We start from the raw sequence: 21,984 nt of genomic DNA on the forward strand, positions 1-21,984 counted from the left end.
CCCAGCCTCTCAGACTTTCACCTTTCGCCCTTTTTTCTGCTCCTCAGGACTTCAAACACCTCAACTCAGCAGCTCAAAGTGATGCAGGAGGAGAAGGTAGTCAGCATCGGGAAGAAAGGACTCTGCTCCCTTGTGCCTTTGAGAAACGTGCTTGTGCAGCAGGGAACCCAGCGTTGCTGCTGTCCCTCAGCCACAAAACCTGTGTGTTAACCTGTACTGTGATCTGCCCATAGGACTGCTCGGGCTTCATTTCTACTTCACGTCCTTCCAGCTGAGAATTCTGTTATTTCAGTCCCTAGGCAGGCACTTTGCACTGCCTGCAAAGCCATCTCTCTTTGCCTAAAGGAGAGAAATAACCCAGGCTCTTGCCCAGCAGCGACAGACCCCGGCCTTGGCTGGCAACCCCTGCCCAGCCTGCCGTGAAGCGCAGATCCCTCCCAGACCAGCACAAGGCCAGAGGGGCCGGGGTGCTGTTTTCCAGCCTCCAGGCATTTTACTTGTTCCAGGCGATCCCTCCCCCAGCCCTCAGAAAGGAAAAGCCGTGGGAATGGAGCTCAACACCCCGAAGTAGGCTCACCCCCGGGCGATGAGGAGCTTAACTCCCTGCGCGCCGGCGGGCAGCCCTTCGCACAGGCTGGCAGGACCTCGGCACTCGGGGACATCCCGGGAATGGCCCCGTCCTGCCCTCGGCACTGACACCACAGCCCCTAGCGTTGTGCCAGCAGTGAAGAGACAGACCTGCCACTCGTCCATCACAGTCCCTCTCACTGTCCCAGGACGCTCGTCATTCCTGCAGCTCTACTTTCCAGCGTTTCCATCCTCCACCAGCACACAGCCAGCAAGCCACAAGAGGAAAGCCCTTTTTTCATCTTTCCACTCTCTCAGCGGGTCCCAGAGGCTGCCCACTTAAAAAAAGTTATCTTTACCATGTCATCAAGGCACTTTTCCTCCCTTTTGCCCCACGTGCTGCGGTACAAAGCCGCCCTGGTGGGCGCAGAGCCTGCGGTCAGCCATCAGCCAGCATGTCAGGAGTTAAGTTCGCATTTCCATTCTCCTGACCTGCACCAACGCTGGCTGAATATCGAGCTATTCTTTGCAGCTTGATAAAGCATGAGAAAGCTAAAGGCCTCACACACTCCTCTTTTCACAGCTTGGCCTGCTGCCCACAAGCTGTCACTCCCTGGCACCCAGGGCAAAGAGAGAGAGGAGGCCAAGCTGCAGCCAGCTGCAATGAATCACTCGCTCCCCGTCCCTCCTCCCCGGGGAGCCCGGGTCCCTCCTTCCGGCAAGGGGATAATGTCTGCCTGGCTGCGCTGCCTTCTTTCACAGAAAAAGCCATCCTGGGCCGGTGGGGGCTCCTATTGCAAAAAGCTGCTGCCACAAAAAAGCGCAGAGCGGCTCCCAGCAAGACTGAAGAACAAGGATTTCTGCTCAGCAGCTGGATGGGAAGGCACGGCTGCAAGTGTTCAGCACAAACACCACTTAAAAAATCTGAAGTTGGTCATTTGTCTAAATTGCAGGAAATTCTGGAGGAAGGCTCAGGCACAGAATCTGACTTGAAGGAGACTCTTTATGCCCCACTCATGCAATATTTATTTCGGGGACTGATTTCCATTCAGTCCCTTCCTGGCTGCCCTTTTCCTTCTCACTATACCCAGCCCAATTACCAGGTTTCAGTCAATCGCTCTCAGCCACCACCACCATCCCCTCAAGTTTATTTTGATGGGTTCCATCACATGAACTGCTTCCACACATTACAATTTTTTCTTCATTTTTAACACAAAACAGCAGAGGGAAATGTCCAGATCTCAGGGTCACTGGCATCCCAGACAAAAAATGTAGCCAAGAAGGCACAGGAAGACCAAGGTCATCACATGCATTTCTTGCACTATAGACCCACATTTGGAGAGCAGTGCTTTCAAAACGTAAAGCTGTCCAAGCCTTTGCAAGGTCAAGATGTCAGCTATTTGTTTTCTGAGAAAGGGGATAGTCTTCAGTAAAACACACGCAAACTCAAGCCCTCTCCATCAGCCAAAGCATGAGCTGAACAGTGGCATGTGGATCCACATGGCACATGGATACCTCCATCCACTTGTTTCTGTCTCCTGCAAAAAATAACTTTGCTGCACAGTAGCCAGTCCCTGCTCAACAGCTGCATCTCTCCCAGTCCAGAGAAAGGAGCTGCAAACTGCAGTTTTATTGGGAAGAGCCCCAAGCCCTGCAAAGGCAAATTCTCATTACCTCCAGGGCAAGATGAGAGGCTGCTTTCCCAACAGCATCTGCTACCATGTCCAGCATCCCTCTTCTCCCACTAGCACTATCCCAGTGCCTCATATCCTAAACAGCCATACTCTCTGCCACCCTTTCCTAGCCAAGGCAGCCATTTAGGCTCCAAATTCAGCATACCTGTCTGGTAGTGTGATTCAAATTCAGCCAGTGTGAGGGCAGGACTAAATAAATTCATCTTATCTCTTCCTGCACTTGCAGGGTGATGAGGGAAGAAAGAGCTGCACAGTTCCCACCTGGCAGACAATGTGTATTCAAACAGTGAGAAACTCATCAAGTTTGTTTGGATCACAGAGGTGATCCACAAAGGGTTTCTTTTATTACTGTTGTTGTTTGGGCTTTCAGGATGTTTGTTTTTACAAAATCTGAAAAAGCACAAAACAAAACCACGAAAAGAAACTTTTTTTTTTTTTTTGAGAGAAACGGAAGGACCTTCACTATTCCTAAAGCCACCTTCATCACAAACTAAAACAAGTTTTAAAAACACTCTTTCAGGGGCACAGGCTGTCAAGAATCACAAGTAATCACAGTCAATGCCACTTTATCACATTCTCTGCCACATTACACACTATGTATGGATTTCCCCTTATGATACATTTATAGCACTTTGTAAGGTTTCTCATGCACTCCTGTACATCTACATCAGTAAGTGACTCCTCCACAACACCTGCAGCTACAAAACGAGTACATTGAAAAGATTATTACACTCAGCACCCATAAGTTAGTAAGCTCCGGAACTCGAGTTACCCCTTGTGCAAATGAAATACAAAACACTCCCTTAACCATGCTCACACACACTGCTCTGCTGTGGGAATGCCAGCTCATCCGGCATTGCTCCCCTCCTCTGACAGGAGGATCTCTAAATGCAAAGCTTAATAGAAACAGTTAATATCCTGAGTGTGGCTCTGAGCCATGTGAGCTCTGTGTGTAATATAATCAGGTTCATAATGCCCAGAATAGCACTCTGGAGTCCTAGCACAGACTAAGACCTCACTGTATTAAGTGTTGTGTGGATAGTTGCGCTGGTGCCGTTTTCTCTTCTGTAAAATTACTGAGCACCATATACAGGAACCAACCATAACCCATATTTTACAGAAGCTGGGACACAGGAGAGCAATGTACACTTTTCAAATGTCTTTTTTTGGCAGCTAAATCAAGTTAGTATTTTCACAGACACACTGAGGGAGGGAGGGAAGGGAACACTGAGGTTACTCTCTCTCCAGAGCAGACAGGCAAAAGCCTAGTTCAGCCAAAGCTCACTGAGGCTCTTTATGTTCCTGTTCAGTGACAGAGGTCACTTGTCGAAGCCTGAACCAGATCTGGTACAGGGCTGCCTGCTAAGCATGCTGGCAAAAGGATCTGAGCTATACCCTTCTCTGCAGTTGTTTGTGTTTCTTCAGGAACACCAAAGACCTGGAGTCTGTCCCAACACTGCTTGCACTGCCTTTGCTAAAAACATGCCTTTTAGCTCCAAAGTAAAAATTTGTCTTGAATTCTTTGTGCTCTGAAGAAAGAAATCCCATACACAGGATCCATGAACGAAGTAATTGCATGTGTTTGCCAAATCACTTCACTTATGCAAATTCTAATTTTCAGCACAGATTCCAGGATACTTTCCTACCATAAATACAGGTTAGAGCCATGTTTGAGCTGGTTACCCTCTGATGCTCTTTAGGTCCACATTGCACAGCAGGTGCTAATCATACTTCCAAAGCATCCAGAAGTCACAGCTCTTAAATTCATTGATTTTTATGAAGCACCAGGTCATGCTTTCTGGCCTTCAGTTGATCACAGTTCATGAGCTTTCTGCACATTTTGGGCTTAGGAACTGTATGTGTTTGAAGTGAATAGAGACTAGATGCCTTTTGGCAAGATGCCTGAGGCAAAGGCCTCAAGAGAGAAATCCACCATTTCCCAGGCTGATACAAATGGACAGGCATCCCCTTGCTTCGACTTTTATTCCCTATTTGTGAACTGGCTATGAAGGAGGACATTCTCCTCTCACCTAAAAAAATCTGTGTTTTTTAGCACTGCTTTGCCTTTTTTTCTACTGTGTGTTTTCCCCCAGAGAAGAGGAGTCCCATCAGCCCATGCAGTGTCTGATCAGAGTCCATCCTGCCCTGGCAGCATGTTCTCCTGAGCTAAACAGGTGAGGAGGCAGGAAGACAAACTTCCACACAGCTGTTTCTTAAACCAGATTTACAGGGATACAGTGAAACAGAGTAGGGGTGAGGGAAGATTGAACACATTTGTAGCTAACCAGCAAGACTGCCAGCAGATACCTTGACCTAAAACAGATTTTCAGGGAGAAACACCAAATCCAACAATCATATGCAGCCCAGGCTGGGAGGTGCCACTGCTCCACTCTTGCTGTACCACTGCAATGCCATCACAACCACAGCACCATCTTTCCCACTGAAGTACCTGCTCCTCTAAGAGGAGGTCATAAAAACTACCTGATCTTTTGCATGCCATGAGGATCTGAAAGTCTGGGTTTTGGCATCGGAAGTAACTACTGTGAAAATGCTACAGGAGATTTTTGCCAGAGCAGGTGAGAAGAGCTTTCCAACTTCTTGAAAAAGATAATGTGCACAGAGGCAACCCAATGCAGAACTGCGGGGACAGCAAAAATGGAAGTCCTACTGCTGTTGTGAACATGCCTGAGGCTGTTGGTGTGGGAAAGAGGAGAAAGTTGGTTGCTGCTTTACCTGTAGTCACTCAGGAGACAAGCCATCAAGATCTACAGAAATAATTATTATCTTCTGGAATAATGGATGCAGTTTCTGGGAGAAGGATTTTTCATAGGGATATTTTTGACTATTGGTTGAATAACTTCTTTGTTGCAGACTACAGAAAAAAAAAAGACCCTTTTTCCTATTGCTTTGCCATTCAAGACATTGTCATTGTCACCTTTCAGATGTGTAAGCATAAGAGACAGCAGCAGCTGAGCTGAAGTAATTAGGAGGGAGAGATGTGCAGACCTTGTCTCACATCTTCCTGTTAAGATGCAGTTTACACTTTGGCAGGTTTAACAGTCCCCAGTGAAAATAAGCCATCTGCATCTGCTCCAGCACACCATCCTCATTTCTGAACCCTTCAAGCAGCTCTGGAAAAATCAGCATTGCCTCCCTGCTTTTTTCAGGCCTAAATGCAGTCACAAACCCATTTATTCTCTTACAGTGATGCAGGAACACTGGCTCTAGACCTGTTCACAAGGAATCTACTTTTAAAAATACCCATTTCCCATTTTATTCAGGCATCTACTGTGTTCCAAGTTTCACTGTTTTCTGTACTTGCAGCAGGGAAGCCAAGAGGGACGCAAGCAACCTTATTCAATTCTATTCACAGGCACCCTTCCTTGGGAAAGCCAATAACTTTCAGAGGGTCTCTGCAGACTTTGCTCCACTGCTCTGCACATTGGAGAATGGCTGGTTGGTAATCCTCTTTTCACTCAGTGAGCACAGACCCAAAGGTTTTCATTCCTGTGAGCTCAGAAATTTCCATTTCCATTTGAGAGAGACATTTTCCTGGCAGTTCTCAAAAGATGCATTTGTAAAATAGGGAAACAACCTCAAGGAATGCTAAAGCAAAGGAATAAAGCTGTACGTGGACAGCCTTTCTACCTCAGCCAGGAAAGGAAATTCCTTCTCAGCGCCACTGCCCCATAAACACAACTTACTCTGCAACTACCAAATACCTGAGGAACACAAAGTGACCAGCTGACCACCCTACCCTGTACAAACAGCAAATATTTTCAGATCACCTGGGGCAACAGCTTCCAAAATCTTAAATGAAAGAAAAAGTCCAGGAATGTGCATTTGTGCGTGCATGCAATACAAGCAAAGAAAAGGGGTGAACATCAGATGGCTGCAACACATTAGAGAGGTAAAGGTATTCTACTGAACTTACTACAGGAAGACACACTCATGTCAGTGGTTTTTAAACTTGTAGTCCATAGACTTTTGCTGTCTCCAAAGATAACTAAAATGCCAAATCCATTGTTGTATCCATACTGTAAAATGTTTAGAAGTTTGCAAATCCAAAGAGGTTGAAATTTGCTTCTTCCAAGTGCAAAAGATTTAGATGGCCCAAAGCCAAGTCCCAGAAAAAAGCCCTAGTCATTGGCTCAGGAATGCCAGCTCTTAACACCAACCAAATGCATACAAACCCTCTGCTAGGGCAATTCACAGTATCATCCCCCACAAAAGCTCACTTAAAATTGCAGCTATCATTCACTGCCTTACTTCTGTGCCAGGGTAACCTAAGTGAGTCTCACTTTGACACTCTCCAAAGTAGTCAGCCAAGTGAGCTATTTCCCTGCCTTGCTTTAGGGGATTCCTGCTTGGTGTTTCTGTAGAGAGAAACAAGAAGGCTTCACACTGCAACAGGCAGGATCCCCTCCATCACTCCCAGCTCCTTAGCAAAGGCATTCCTGAGGTGCACTGTGCCCTAACAAATCAACAAAAGCGCTCCAGGTTTCCTGGCAGCTGGAAACTGGAATTCTGCAGTGAAGGCAAACACCTCTCCAGCTAAAGCAAACACAGCCAGGGAGCCCCTGCTGAGCACCACAGCTACTGTCAAAAGAGGGACAGGGAGAAGGTGGGATCATAAGGCATCTGGCTGACAAAGGGCAATCCAACGTAAAGACAGAAGATGGTCACAAGCCCAGCCCTGACACAGGCATTCCTCTGTGCAGGCATGTGCTTGCCAAAATGGCTTATCAGAATAAACCCACAAAACTTCATTTTTAGAGCAATGACCATCCTGCCCTGATACAGATGGTACATTTGTCTTAGCATTTATTTTAATGTTTAGAAGACCCATGTAAAAGATCCTGCAAAAATACAGAACAAAAATAGCCTAGTCTTAAACAGCTTATAACTTAACTCTAAAATAAACTAAGACAAAGGGAACAGCAGTGATCAGCATGAGCAGCACTCAGCTCAGCAGAACAAGACGACTGCTGTTTTCAGGGGTAACGGAAGGCATTTGGGTTTTTTTTTCTTTTTAAACTATATAACAGAAAAAACCTGATGAAAGATTTGAGAGAAGAATTATTAGGTGGGTTAGAATACATTTATGGGCCAACCACCTCTCAAACAGAAACCAAACCAGCATTTTTCAAAAGCAGCACAAGGAAACAACAGAGGGTAATGTTACCAGACAAACAGCAGCAAGAGCCCAGTTTCCAGCACTAATATTTGCTAGATTGCATACAAAAAAACTAGATGGGCTGCCTCAGTACCTCATTTTCAGTTGCACTTGGTGAATAAGGGAAAGGAGAAACCAAGCAGGGCTGAAAAATAGTGACAGCAAAAGCAAAAGAGCTGCCTGCCTCAAATGCTCTTACAACAGGCACAAGCCCATCAATACCACAAAATATCTCTCATTCAATAAAACAAAGGCATCTTCCGCAGATGCACCCTGAGAGCTGGAATAAATACCCAGATTTTACCATCTCCCCCTCCTGATGCTTATGCTCTCCCACAGGGAGTTTCCTGGTAACGCTTTCAGTGCATGGATGGGAGGTAGGAGAGGGTAAGTGTGAACAAATTTATTTATGTCAGACCCGATCTGGACTGCAAATCCAAGTCTTCAGCTTCCATGGCATCATTTGGAGCCCTCACTGAGACCACTGTAAGGCACACTTTCCTTCCCACTCTCTTGAAGAACCACCAGATAGCAGCCCACAAGCAAGTACTGCCTCCTTTAGGGTAAATCCTGGTCTACCTACACGTGGTTAATTGAGACACACGCATGCCAGGCAGCTGCCAGTGCACAGCAATGGTGCAAGGCCAGCAGCCCCATCAGCAGGTGAGTGCCAGGAGCTCCCACAGCACAAATCATCCACCCCCAGCCTGAGGGAGATCCAGCTGGTGGAGCTGTGTTCTGTTTGGGAAGACCGTGAGTGGCACTTAAAAGCCCTGGGTCTCAGGAAAGAAATGAGATGAATGTGCTGAGTGAAGGACTCCTACATATGTATACAGGGAGAGACACACACAAAGGAGGGCGGGGGGGCGGCTGGGAAGAGTGACAGCAAGACTTGTCTCTGGGCCTTGTGCTTATTTTGACCTTTCAGTTAAAGATTCTCCAAAAAGGCACTGCTCAGCCCCAAGCCTGATTAGATGTCTTGGGAAAAACAGAGCACAAAGCATCACACATGAATGAGCACAGAGCCATAACACGATCTTGATATTCCCACCCATCCATATGGCCAAAAAAAGCCACGTTCTTCAATGCAAACATTGGCAGCAGCAATATGAAACGAATGTGTTAATTAGCAGATTTTGCAATCCAGCACACAGCAGAGACTGCTGATGGTGGCTATTATTTAGTCAATCAGAAGTGAAACAGAACAAGTACCATGTTACTTAAACCATTCACAACAAGGTTAATAATTTGCTAATTGCATATTTCTGGCCTGAGCAGACCAAGGTCTGTTTTTCAAGCTTCTTTTCTCAAAGGTATTTTGAAATGTATTTAGTAAGGCAAGCTCTCCATCACTTGAAACTCTTCTCTTTGTTAACATTCAGTCTCAACTTGAATGTTTAGCTTAAATTCAAGAAAGGCCACTGCCTTGCTTTACACAGCATCAAACTAAATGAGCTCAATGATTTCTCAGCCTTGTAAAGTTCTTTCATTTTCAGCCTGTAAACAATCACAAGTTATTCTGAAACAATCAGAGGCTAAATTACAACATTCATCAGATTTACTTCTTGTATAGGATTTTCACATTGAATGCAAGAGAAGATTATGAAACTGAATTACTTAAATGCCACTGGAATTTAACGTAATTCCTTAGAGTACACGGGTTTACGCACTAAATGCTTAATAAAACTCTACTCTCCTAGAAAGTTTAATCAATAAAATAAATACCACAACACAGGTAAGATACACTATTTCACCATTACACTGATATTTCTAAGAAATATAAAAAAACATAAAGAAGATTTCATTTTCGTGAGATATTTGAAGTACAAACCTCAAGCTGACACTCCTGTCATGAACAATATTCTTTACATCCAGGATGTACCACTTGTGGCGCATAAAACATCTAGACATAAACAAAGTTTGGAAGGAAAAGAACAAACAGGGATGAAGAACATGACTGAATTGGTCTTGGGGTTATTTTTAAAGCACGGAAAAACAGAAATCAATTGCACCAGGACTAGTCAGAGTCACATAATTTAAAGTACAGCCGCTCTGATTTCCTGCCTAACACACAGGCACTGTTCCATTTTATCCACTCACACCTCCATAAAGCCCATTAAGTGGTTCTGTGAAATGTAGTGGTTTATGGCATCCAGACTAAAGGCCTTTGGAGGTCAAAACGTGTTCACTACTCTGCTAGTAGTTTGCTACAATGGCTCCATCATTCTTTCTGGCAGCGAGGCCAGACTAATTTCTTATTTGTTTGCCTTCTGCCTTGAGCCATTAATTCCTTCTCTGCTGGATTAAAGAGGAGCTCCTCAGAGTCAATTATGCACATGTTTTAACCAACTCACCTCTCAATAGCTTTTTTGGCAATCAACAGATTGGTCCCTGTCAGTGTCTCAGTACAAGGCATCTTTTCTTGAGTCCTTGAACAGCCTTCTACTTTTTTTTGTTTGTTTGTTTGTTTGTGGGTTTGTTTGTTTGTTTGTTTTTTACTATCAATTTGATTGTCCTCCCCCAACCTCTTCCCCCTTCTTCAGGGCCACTGCTTTGGTGAGGCACAATCAGTGAAAAATCAGCATCTCTGGCACACAGAAGTCCAAACTTGCCTGTATCAGATGGATGCAATTTCACTGGACTCATTTTACAGCATAATGGAGGAGCTACAGAAATCAGATCATATCAATTCACTAACAGTCAATTATCTGAGTATAAGGAGCTCGTATCTTTCTTAATCACCATTTAATCATTTCTCCAAAACCTCTAAGGTAAATTTCACTACCTCCCCCATTCTGCCAAAGACTTACATACTATTCAGAATATTCAAGCAAGAAAATCCCAACATTCCTGTAATTTCTAGCCATGGTTTTGAATTTGTCCTCAGCATGGCTGCTTCTCTGCTGAATCAACATTAGCAGTGGCTTTAGACTTATTTTCAGAATATTGATGAACTACTGAACAGCAGAGTACACTACTGATGCTTGTTGAAGTCACCTGCTAGGAATATTACTTTCTGAAATGTACCCAGTAACCCATGATTTCAGAAGCATCAGCCTTTTATTTTAATTAAATAATTGTGAGGTATGCTGTTGGTGTTGGCACAGATCAATTATTCATACCATTCTATCACCGTGTTTCTTTCCAGCAACACTTTCTTACTATTAACACAGTCCATCCCTTCAGAGTGTATATCCCCTGAAGTATGCACCAAAATTATAACTGCCCATCTCAAACCTGCCCAAAGACCTGACTTATTGAAATGACTGCATGAAAAGCATTTGTCCCTTGCAGATGTTAACCAGGCACTCCATATCACAAGGACTTGTACCTTCCTCTACTGTTCTAGCAGCAGGCCCATTGAACTTTTACCTCTAACCAGATTTCCACTGTGTGGAACTTCTCATTTTGTGTTACTTCCCATTTGGTGTTATACAATAAACCCACATCTAAGTTTGCAGAGAGCTAATGATCTGTGTACAGGCAGGAGCACAGGCCAGCTTTGGGTGGGGGTCAGTGTGACAGCTGGAAGGGCTCTGCCTGTTACACCACTTGGAAGAAAATAATTCCAAGGCAATAGTAGAATGAAATATATGGCTTTTACCAGTCCTTACCTTGGCATTTTCAAAACAGGAAATTTATTTCCCATTGTGAACCCCCCGGCCCAGCTACCTGGGAACACCAATAATATCTGTCAGGGACAAGATCACCAAGACAGCTCCAAGTAGCAGGAGCAAGCAGCCTATGGAAAACTGGTTTCAGGGAAGGCTACCCATCAGTGTGAACAGCAGAAAGTCTGCTCATATTTATGCATGACTGCTCAAGTGAACTGCATTACTGCTTTTGTTGATCTGCTCACAGCGATCCATTCTTTCAGTAGGAACACCAGGAGGAAGCCACGCTGGGACTGGGCAGGGGAAAAAAAAACACCCTGTGGACATACTGAATGGGACAGAAAATTCCCCTAAAATTTCTGTAAGTTTATTTCCAGCAATGCCCTGCATTGACTTTTCTAGTAGCTTTTGTGGACACCTCCACACATCAAAGCCCAAGCCACACTACAGTAGTCATTTTCACTAAATCTACTTTAGAAATTGATTAAACAATTGATTTTTTCATAGCTTAGATAGATAGTGACCTTTCCATCCCACAAAAATCCAAAGGGAATTAACACATGTAAACAGTCTTCATTTAAAAGGGAGTGTTTTGCTCCCTTAGAGGGAGAGTCCTGCAATACTTTATTTTTTCTTGCAGCTCTCAAAAGATCAATTCTCCTTCCTCCACTTGAGCTTTTCACCTTTTTGTCCAAAACAGGCCAAAGGCACAAGACTTCTCAGAGCGTACACAGAAAAGCAGCCTGAAGACAAATACACATCTTCTTATAGGTCACCAGGTGGTAAAGACATCAGTACTATTTTGTCAGTTAACAATTCTATTTCAGTCTGTGAAGCAGCAACACAGAGGACAGTTCCCAGTAGAGATAAGAGTTTTACAAGCACAAAAAGTTTTCATTTTTTCTCTCTACAGAAAAGAGGATTTTGAGATGTATTTTTCATTACTGAGTGGAATAACAAGGATGGTCCATGCGTTTATACTGGTTGAGACTATTTCCCTCATGAATCACTGCAAACATGAAATTTCTACCTGCTTAAAATAAACACATTGTGTTTTGGGCAAAGTTCCTTCATTAGGGCCTTGTGCTTTCTGGTACTTTCTACATGGTGCACTTGGGGATGCAGATTACAATCCTAGAGCTGAACAGCCAGGTGTCATTTGTGTTTTGATGATGAAACAGGCTCTGGCAGCCTGCAGAACACACAGTGTCTGTAATTGTCACTGTAGCACCCATTAGGATCACACTGTGCTGGCAGCACTGGGAGGAAGGGAAACAGATGCATAGCCCAATGGCTTTCAAAGATTCAGGAAAAGGATGAAACTACAGAACTGTGAGTGCAGGTCATTCTCCTGTACAGCTTTGCTCAGTGCAGCAAGATCCTGGGACTTGCTTGCAGATGCTGAACACCTGCACCAGGCACAGACACAAACTTTGGATCAGCAAGAGAACCCTGAAATGCAAAAGTACTTAAACAGAAATGTTCGTGGGACTGTGTGAGCAGCACCAGCACTCAGGTTCCTCCCAGCAGGAGACCCATCCCTGCCATCCACTGGATGGTAAAGACTATTCAGATGTTATTTGTCTGTAGCTAATGAGTTTGGCATTCCTAGGTCCATGGCAAGAGCTCTGCTATAGCAGAACTGTGACAGTGGGATGCTGTAGATGTATTTGGATGGCTGGATCCAAAATAACACTGTAATGTGATATGTCCATCAGCTTGCCTACTCTTTCCACTCTTCACAACCCTTATTCACAGAGTGCAACAGAGACAACTCTCCACAGTGGTGAAGCCTAGTTAAGCATTGTGAACAGTGGCCATTATCAGTATAGGTCATTAAGGAAAGCTTCATGATGCCACCGCCCTGTACAGAAAGGCATCAGATCCACAATGAAACAGAGCAATTGCAAGACCATCGATGGCAGGGGGCTGCCTGTGTTCTATGCCCAGAAAACGCATTTGCAAAGCTCAAGTATCCACAACAGTACTGCCACTACAACATACAGGAATAAGTAAAAAATATAATTAGCAAGAAAGCATGACTGTCAGAAGCCTTTATATTTATGGCACTCTGCTGAGCTTGTTACTGAGGCTACTGACACAGGCTTTCACCTCCCCTGCAGACCAGTTCAATGTGGAGAAGGAAGGGGCCATGGTGACTTGGGCACTGTGAGGACAGAGACTTGACTGTCCCAAGCCCAGAGAAAGCAAAACAGGCTAAATGGCTCTTTCATCTGGTCCTGTGCAGCTGCTTATACAGCCACACTGCCAGCAACACGGTCCCTACTGCCCATCTGTGCTGCTGTGGGAGGTAATCTTGCAGGTACCTGCCCTCTGGGCAGTACAGAGAGCAAGAGCAGCATTTGTATGGCAGCTGCTCTACCCCACCACTCCTTTTTCTTTAGCTCTGCATCATCTCAGCAGTGCTGGGCACAAAGCACAGCCAGACACTCCAGCTCTGGGACTCCAGCTGCCTGTTACTGAGGCCAAGGAGCTCAGCACATCGAGTCACTCAGGGATGGCAGTGCCGCAGGGGCTGCTCTGCCTTCCTGCCAATTCAAATTCTGCCTATGCTGCCAAGAGGACAAGCTGGTAGCAATCACCCAGGGCCATTCTGAAATTGCACGTGCACCTCTGTGGGCCGTCACACATCTGGAGAACAGTTTCTGGTTACAAATCCCCAAAAGAGAGGAAAAAATTTAGATCAAAGGAGGAAATAAACAGTACGAGTCAGTGTTACCCGTTACAGCCACAGCAGTGCCTCAGAAGGCACAGTCACACAAGGGAACCACTTCTCTCCATCATTGCCATGAGAAAGCTGCACTGCCACACAGGACAAACAGCAATCTTACAATCTTTGTCTTAAATCTCTCTCAAGTTTCAGATTGACACGAAATGCAATTCAAAATATGTTTCAGCTAAGGATCAGAATATAAATTCACAAATGCTATAGTCTCCCCAGGTACTTCAACCTTTCTGCAGCCTCATTTCATCAATTTCTTCAAAATGCTGAAAAGAGCTGGCAAATAAACCAAGCCCCTGGTTAGTACTTCTCCGTTTCCCACAGTGGCACACACAGATCTTATGCAATTAATTCAGTTGCAGATCAGCTTTACCATTCTCTGGGGTAGAATCATTCAGCAGTAGACTGCAATCTGTATGCAAGAAGCCAAGCAGGAAGCAAATAAAGATCAAAATATTGATGTCAGTGCAATTCAAAAGTCCAGGAACTGCTTCTGCACTTGAGATCTCTAGCACCTACAACTTTTGGCCACACTAGAAGTAGGAGACAGCAAAGACAGGTGAGAAGAGCTTATGACTCTGGTGAGCGGAAGACAGCAAACAGATGATCAAAATTCTCATCACACGTGTAACCAAAATGCTCTCACATATTATAATTTTGTAATTCACTAACACAATCACTCTCTCCAGCACTATAATAAGGTTCAATGCAAAAAAATCTTGGGATCAAGGCTGAAAATACTAAAGAGAGAGTTGCTTTAGGACCATTAACTAACTCCAAGCTGTCCAAAACTCTACAACAGCTTCAGTGAGGACATTATTTCTGACAAAGCCTGGTCTGGCAGGACCATCTCTGAAGCCATGGTTCCCCTGCTTCAAATATTTTGTCTGAAGGACTTCCAGCTGAGCAGAACACTCGGCAGGCAATGCCAGGAGCATTTTCTCAAGCATTTGCTTGGCCAGCTGTCCACAGAGGTTGGCATTTCTTTATGGAAACTAGAGAACCCAAAAATTCTTCAGTGTCTCACACAGGAGGATGAGGGCATGGGCACTTGTAAGCACAGAGAGATGTCAAGAGCACACAATCTTCAGGAGTCGGGATCAGAGAAGGGAGGCAGGTTGCACCCCAGTTCTTAATGTAACTCCACACAAAGAGCAGGGAAGCCACTTAACCAAATTGTGAAAGGGTGCAGTACAGGAAAGCTAAAAGAGCAGAGATTGAAACAAAAATTTTGAAATTACAGACATGGGCAGGAACCCTCAGCTGAAAAGACTACTTCTATGTAGTAATTTTGAGAATTATTATAACAGGGTAAGATGTCAAACATACCCATTCTATTTATAGAATGACATGCAATTTACTCAGAAAACAAGTTTCATCAACATAAATGCTTGAACACAATCAGCTTCCTCCACCTGCACAGTTCCAGGCACAACTACCCTCCTGCCACAGCAGAGCTGCAGGGAAGGGTAGGACCCAAGGACTGCATTCTCCCTGGAATAACTTCAGCACCACGATGAACTCCATCATTGAGACTCAATACCACATTATGCTGAGATAAGCTGACACACATGTTTTTTTTCACTGAAGCCCAGAAGCACTGCCTTTAATTTCAGAATTAAGGAAAAGTGCAAAGAGAGGGAGAATGGTGATGACTTGAAATTGTCTGCACCTGCAGATACAAAGCAACAGCAAACCATTTAGTCAATACCTTACAGCTGTGTGTCCCAATGGCTCACCACAGATTCTATGTAGCTATCTGGAGCAAGTGGTGACACAATTCCTAAACTCCAGTCCCCAATACAGAAGCAGCCTAGCTAAGCCACCACCAGAAGCAAAGATCAATTCCCTTACAGCCTGTGACACAGGGATGAGAGACTTCCCACATGAGATAGACCAGGAATAGATACAAGTAGCAAGATAAAATTACAGCATTCAGATACTTCAAGAAGGGAAGTGAATTATCTTTTTCTAAAAGGGAGTAGCTATGAAGTTGCAAGAATTTTGAGAGCAGCAGCGCTGGTGCAGAGCAGAGGCTGGGGAAACTCAGCAGTTCCAGGCTGTTCCAGTTAAACTTCAGAGCCAAAAGCAAAGCAAAATCTCACACGTTTACCAGGCACAGAAGAAGTGATTCTAACAGTACCTGCAGTTTTTATACTGCAAGCACATCACTAAAGTCCCTATTCAATTAAAGTCTGGCATCTGGAAATTTCCTTATGATCTGTTTCATTTGAAGATTCATTTCATATTTTGATCAATATCTAAAATGAGATCATGTTACCACAAATTTGTTTTCTACTTCCTTTTCCCCTCTTTTTCTTTCTTGAGATGGGCAGGCAGGACTTGAAAGTGAAGGTCTAAAATTAAATTCAGGATATTAGAAACTATTTAAAAATTGATTCAATAACAAAACAACACAAAAAACAAACAACACAAAAAAAGGCAAAAAATCCAAAACAAAATAAACCAACAACAAAAAAATTGACCTAAACTGAAACCATTTGTTTCTTCTTTTTTCTTTCCCCCACAAGCATTAGGAGGCAGCACTTAGTTCTAGCTAACAAAAAAAAAAACCTAAATTGTTTCCTGGAACCTCAGAATAGCTCAGATGTCTTAGTTACTACTTGGCAAAAAAAAATTATTAGCAGTGAAAACAAGTCCTCCACATTTATTACTTAAACAGTTGGAGAAGAGGCAGAGCCTTTGAGAGCTCATACCAAAGCACTGTGGTTCTCCCATTAGTCAGGGCTGCGTGTTGGTACAGGTTGGAACATCCTCCTTCGTGTTTTTGCACCTTTGCAGCTTAGCAAGTCTGAGCTCCAGCAGCTACAACCCCGGCCAGTTTATTAAGCAGGGGAGCATCTCAGTTATCACTGTGGCAAACCGCAGCACGCAGGCTGATTCTTCATGGTTCCAAAGAAAAATGCAGGTAGCAAAACCCCCCTCCATGCTGATTTTAGAGAGTCTCCCAGATTCAGTGTGCCACCAGGAAAGGTCCTTTGGCTTTCACCACTGTGCTGGAGTAAAGACAGTGCAACACATCAGTTTACTGTTTCCCAATTAAATTAAGCATCTACTCTGCCTTCCGGAACAGCAGTATCGTGTCACGAGACTGTGCACGTGCTCCCACTGCCTCAATCACTTGTTTCTGAAAAACACATGCAAGAATTTACAGGAATTGTCTTCCAGCACTGAGACAAAACCAGACAAAGCTCAAGGAATGATCAATACGAATCTTCTCTAAAGACATCATCACAACCATCAGGTCATCAAAGACACCTCCAGTAATAGTACAGGGAAAATGATACCAGCACAATGAAAGACCAGCTGTCACATTCCCATAAAGGCAAAAGCGGCCCTCCTGTGGTTTTCATGAACAGCCGAAGATGAATCTTTTCAGATACAGTAATCCTGCAATCAGATACTCACAAGAATCACAAATAAATGCAAATCAAATCCAGGGCTTTAACAGATTATAGGGAATGCAAAGGAGAGTCAGTAGAACGCACCAGATCCCAGCACGCAGAGCACAAAATGTTTCACTGAAGATCCAGGTGAGCAAAAAGGGCACCAGTCCAAGCCCTGCTTCCTGAAACTAGCTTGTATCTAGAGGGCTAATTCTTACAAGGAAGCAGGCAGGCTCATGCCTCCTCTGACTGCTACCACCCTGCACAGCCTCCGAGCTGGGATGAATCAAAGTCCTATCATCTTCCTCCAAGATGCCCTTATGCAAGATTGGGAGGGCTCAGCTCAGAACTTGGCTGCAACAAACAATTTGAAGTTTCAGGAGGAAAAAAAAACCTAACAGCTACAAACCAAAACAGAACAGACGGAGAGGCTGTCAGTGAGGAGAAGAAACTGATGTCCTTGTGGGTTTGCTTTGACAGGCAGCAGGAAGGACAGAGACAGAGAAAAAGATGAGAGAAGAGAAATAATGTCAAACTACCCAATTCAGCAGCAAAGCTTTTACCAGAAAAAAAATCTCAAGTATTTCTGGGGAGTGGCTGCTTCATCTTCTTCTGAACTTGTCCTCGTCTGTTGTTCTCCCTCTCCAGCTGACACTAAAATTTATGCTGAAAAAGATATCATGCTTCCCTGTACCCATCACTGCTGGCTAAAGGAACACTCCAGAAAGCAAACAGCAACAGTGGAAGATAGAAACTGCAATTACTTTTGTCTTCTGTTGGACAGTGCTGGATAGCACACACCCCACACAGGCAACTTGGGTGGGTGCTTTTTCCTTCAGAGCACACCCAACACACAACTGGCACTGCTTAATTTGGCAGGCAGCCTCCCTCCAGGCTCACGGGGCCACCTTCGGCAGCAACAGATACTTTTCAGACTCGTTTAGTCCTTGCAGGCTCTGCTGGCATTGCCAGGAAAAACCAAGCGTGCCAGCAGCAGCAACACTCCGGCAACAACCCAGCTTCACACAAAGACTGGCACTGAAGGGAACAGCTCTGCACACTCATTACAGCCCTCTGTCAGCTATTCCCTCTGCCCTTATATGGGAACATCCCGTGGCCCCGCTGGGAATATGATGCTGTTGGTGGACATGAAAGGTAAGGCAATACCTGAGCTGTCAGCAGGCGAGGGCAGAATTTTTCTGTTCTGAAAAGCAAGCAGAGTCTTGGAGCCTGAACTCTTTACAGCATTCACACGGGAGAAAGTAGAGATTAAAAGTGTCAACTGCTGACAGTCTGCACCCACCTTTCTCAAGAGTTATGCTGGTGATTTTAATCTTATTAAATATTGTTAATCGTATTACTAACCTAACTCTTTTCACATGTTAGGAAGAAATTTAAAGAGAAAATTCCATATATGACCATGCTATAGTAAATGCTTTCTGGCCAAATCTCAATTCAGGGCAAGTCCCTGGCTTGCTGATTCTGGTTCAGCTGCACACAGGTGTGGATGTGCATAGAAATAGTCTGCTCAGCACCAAACTACCTACAAGTACCTTCCCTGCCAGATTCTTCTCAATCCATAACTTGTTTGCTCTCTTCTCCTGTGATTCTGCTAGGCATTGCTGGCCTCTCAAAGTGACCCTGTTAAAACCTGTGAAATTCCATGCCCCATTTGTAGCAAGGGGAAACACCAATTTCCCTATTACAATGCAAAACCACGTAGCAAAACAGCTCAGTGCATCAGCTTCCCCCTGAATCAGGGGGAATGCTTCCATCACTGGCTTAGCCCCTTGATGTCACACAGACACATCATTAATATAAGTCATTGATTTCTGCATTTCATACACAAGGCAGAACATTTCTGTGATCCCTGTTCAAAAAGTGAGGTCACAAATGAGCAGATCACATTCAGCCTTACACAGAATAGAGCACTTGTTTAAGTAAAATACCGACCCCGCTGTTTTACAACGCTCAGGGTTGTAAGCCCCTTCCTCTTTGTAACTAGAGCAGCACTCCAGAAACTCTCCCAGGACTACTCCTGTTCCAGACTGCTGCCCTGAGATAAAGCAGCAGTCACAGAAAGTTTAGATTTAAGAAAATAAAGATCTCAAATTGCAACTCCTGGAACACAAAACACACCTGCTCAGAGGGGCCCAAACACTTGCTGCAAACTCTTTCAAAAGGAATGTGTTCAAGGTGGAAAACGAGCTCTCCAGAGCAGCAGGAATTCTTACCCAGGCAGTGCGCTCCGAGGAGCGGGGCCAGGGCCGGGCAGCTCTTCCAGCGCGGCCGCACGGGCTGCGCGGGGCCACCTCCCACCGAGCCATGCCCAGGTCGCGGGGGGCTCGCCCGGTCCCACTGCTCCCCGCATCCCGGCACTGCCACCGCCGCCGGACGGGCTCGCCAGCCCCGCCGCCCGCTCCCGCCGCCCCTGCGGGGCGCGGAGCCGCGGGGACCCCCGCCCTCCTCCCCGCGGAGCCAGCCGCGGGGGCGGCCAAGAGCGGGCAGTTTCCCGGCCCACCGGAGCCCCCTCGCCCCGCCCGGGAGGCGCCGCCGTTCCGGAGGGGCCGCGCCCATCCCCCCACGCGGAGACAAAGCGCGGCCCCCGGGCGGCACCTGCCGCCGGCCGCTGACCCCCAGCAGCGCTTCCTCGCCCCGGGCCGGGCGCGCCGGCGGCGGCAGCCCGCGCTCCCCTCCCCGCGGCCCCGGTGCCCGCCGCCCCTCACCTGCCGGGCGGCCGCCCCGCTCCGCTCCCGCCGCCGCCGCCGAGCGCTGCCCGCACCGAGCCGCGGAGCGCCCGCCCCGCCCCGCTCCCCGCCGGCCGCCCCGCCCCCCGGCCGCGCTCCTCCAATAGCAGCCGTCCTCTCCCCCTGAGGCCCCGCCCCCAAGGCGGCCCCGCCCCGCAGGATCCGGCTGCCCCCTCCCGGCACGCGGCCGGCGGCGAGACCCCATTGGCTGGCGCGGGGAGGGGGCGTGGCCAGCGGCCCCTCCGCGCCCCGGGCCGTGCCCGGTCCCCACGCCGAGGGCCGGCGGCGGCCGAGGGCTTCTGCCGCTCGGCACGGCGAGCCTCCGCCTTCACCGAGCGAGGCCCGGGCAGCGAGGGTGTTCTGCTCCTTGCCGCCAAAACGAGCGGCGGCTGCCGGCCGGTCCGAGTGCACCGCGCTGCGCCAGAGGGGTCCGCGGCGCCGCTGATGAGAGCTGGGCATAAAGCTGCGTATTTTGGAAGAAATCGCAGCATTTCTCTCGTCTCCGCGTTTGTAGCAATGTAACTTTGCAGTTAGGCTCGACAAGCCTTTGTGCTCGGCTGTCCCCAGCCGAGAGGTGCGAGTGAGCTGCAGCGGGCGCGGGGCACAGGGAGCAAAACTGACAGCGAGCCTGACAGCAAAGCCGGTTTGTCCCCTACACACACAGCATCGGGAGGCTTAGGCACAGCCCAGCTCCAGTTTGCAGCGTGTGTGGGAGCCAGCACACGAGCGAGATTGAAGAATGTGACAAAAGCATAGTTACCTCCAGTTGCAAAACAGCAAAGGACATACCATTCCAGCCGAAAGTCGGTGGAGACAAAAGCACCATAAAGCAGAAGCGCCTGAAGTGATATGTGTAATATAAACTGGCTGCTGGATTTGTGATTTTTATTCCTGTGAAGCTGGAAGCTCCAGTTATGGGCAGAGCAGAGGCTGGTGCTCTGTGTAAGAGACAAAGGCATTACTTGCCACTGAGAACTGACTGCATAAAATTCTCTCTCTGAATTGGGGGTAAGTTCTGTCAGTAACAGTTCTACAGAGGGACAGAATTAATGCTCCCATTTTTCTCGCTCACACTGTAACTTCTGTGTTTCCCAGATGTGCTGTGCTCTGCTGTGTTGTTGATCAGCGAATATACAGTTACTCTAACAACTGACTTGCTATACATGCAGTGACTGACTGTAAGTACTGGTCATTTGCCTGCTGAGCTGACTGCCAGATGTTTGGCAATCCCAGCCAAAAGATGGAGTTATGCCTTAAGCACCCAGCCACAAATTCTGTGTGGAGGAAAGAAAACATCTCTGAGGATGTGAAGAAGTGGTTCGGGAGCTGTAGGTAAAAGCAAACTGAGGAAGAGTGCACTGGCCTGAGTTGTGCAAAGTACAGAAATTGCCTTATGCTGAGGTGCCCATCACTTCTCTTTTTGGCTGTAGATGAAGTTACAGATCTCCATTGAAGACATAATGCTGCTCTGAAATCTGAATTGAGCTTTCCTCCCACGTTCATTTCTGACATTTCAGAGGGACATAGTTGGTACAAATCCCACGTTCAGAAGTGTCATTAAACATCTACTGTCTTTGTTATAATACATCAGTCTCTCTTACTCCCAGCCCCCAAATTTTATGAAGGAAAAAATATGTCTGAAAGCTTAGAGATGCTGAACAATCCCCAGGATCTGGCAGCATGACCATGGTCTTCCCAAAGGAAGGATTATTTCAGAGGCTGCCTCTCTGGACCTTTGCTCCTTGGCCCTTCATTATGCTGAAGAGTCCTTGGAGCATGCTGCATGCAGAGCCCATGAGGACTCCCCTGAGGAGATGATCCCTTACTTCTTCTCCCAACACAGAAAAAGCCATCCTATTACCACACCCTGCTCACTGAAATGCTCTTTAGCTTAGAGCTCACTGAATTATCATCTCACCAATCAGACACAATTTAACTGCACTCAAAATGCATCTGCCAAAATCCAGTTTTGGTGACTAAGAGCATTAAAAAAAAAAAATCTCCTAACTTTTCTTTGCTCCAACCCATTCCTGACT

The sequence above is a fragment of the Vidua macroura genome, chromosome 13 (assembly GCF_024509145.1).
Source record: "Vidua macroura isolate BioBank_ID:100142 chromosome 13, ASM2450914v1, whole genome shotgun sequence".
NCBI lineage: Eukaryota > Metazoa > Chordata > Aves > Passeriformes > Viduidae > Vidua > Vidua macroura.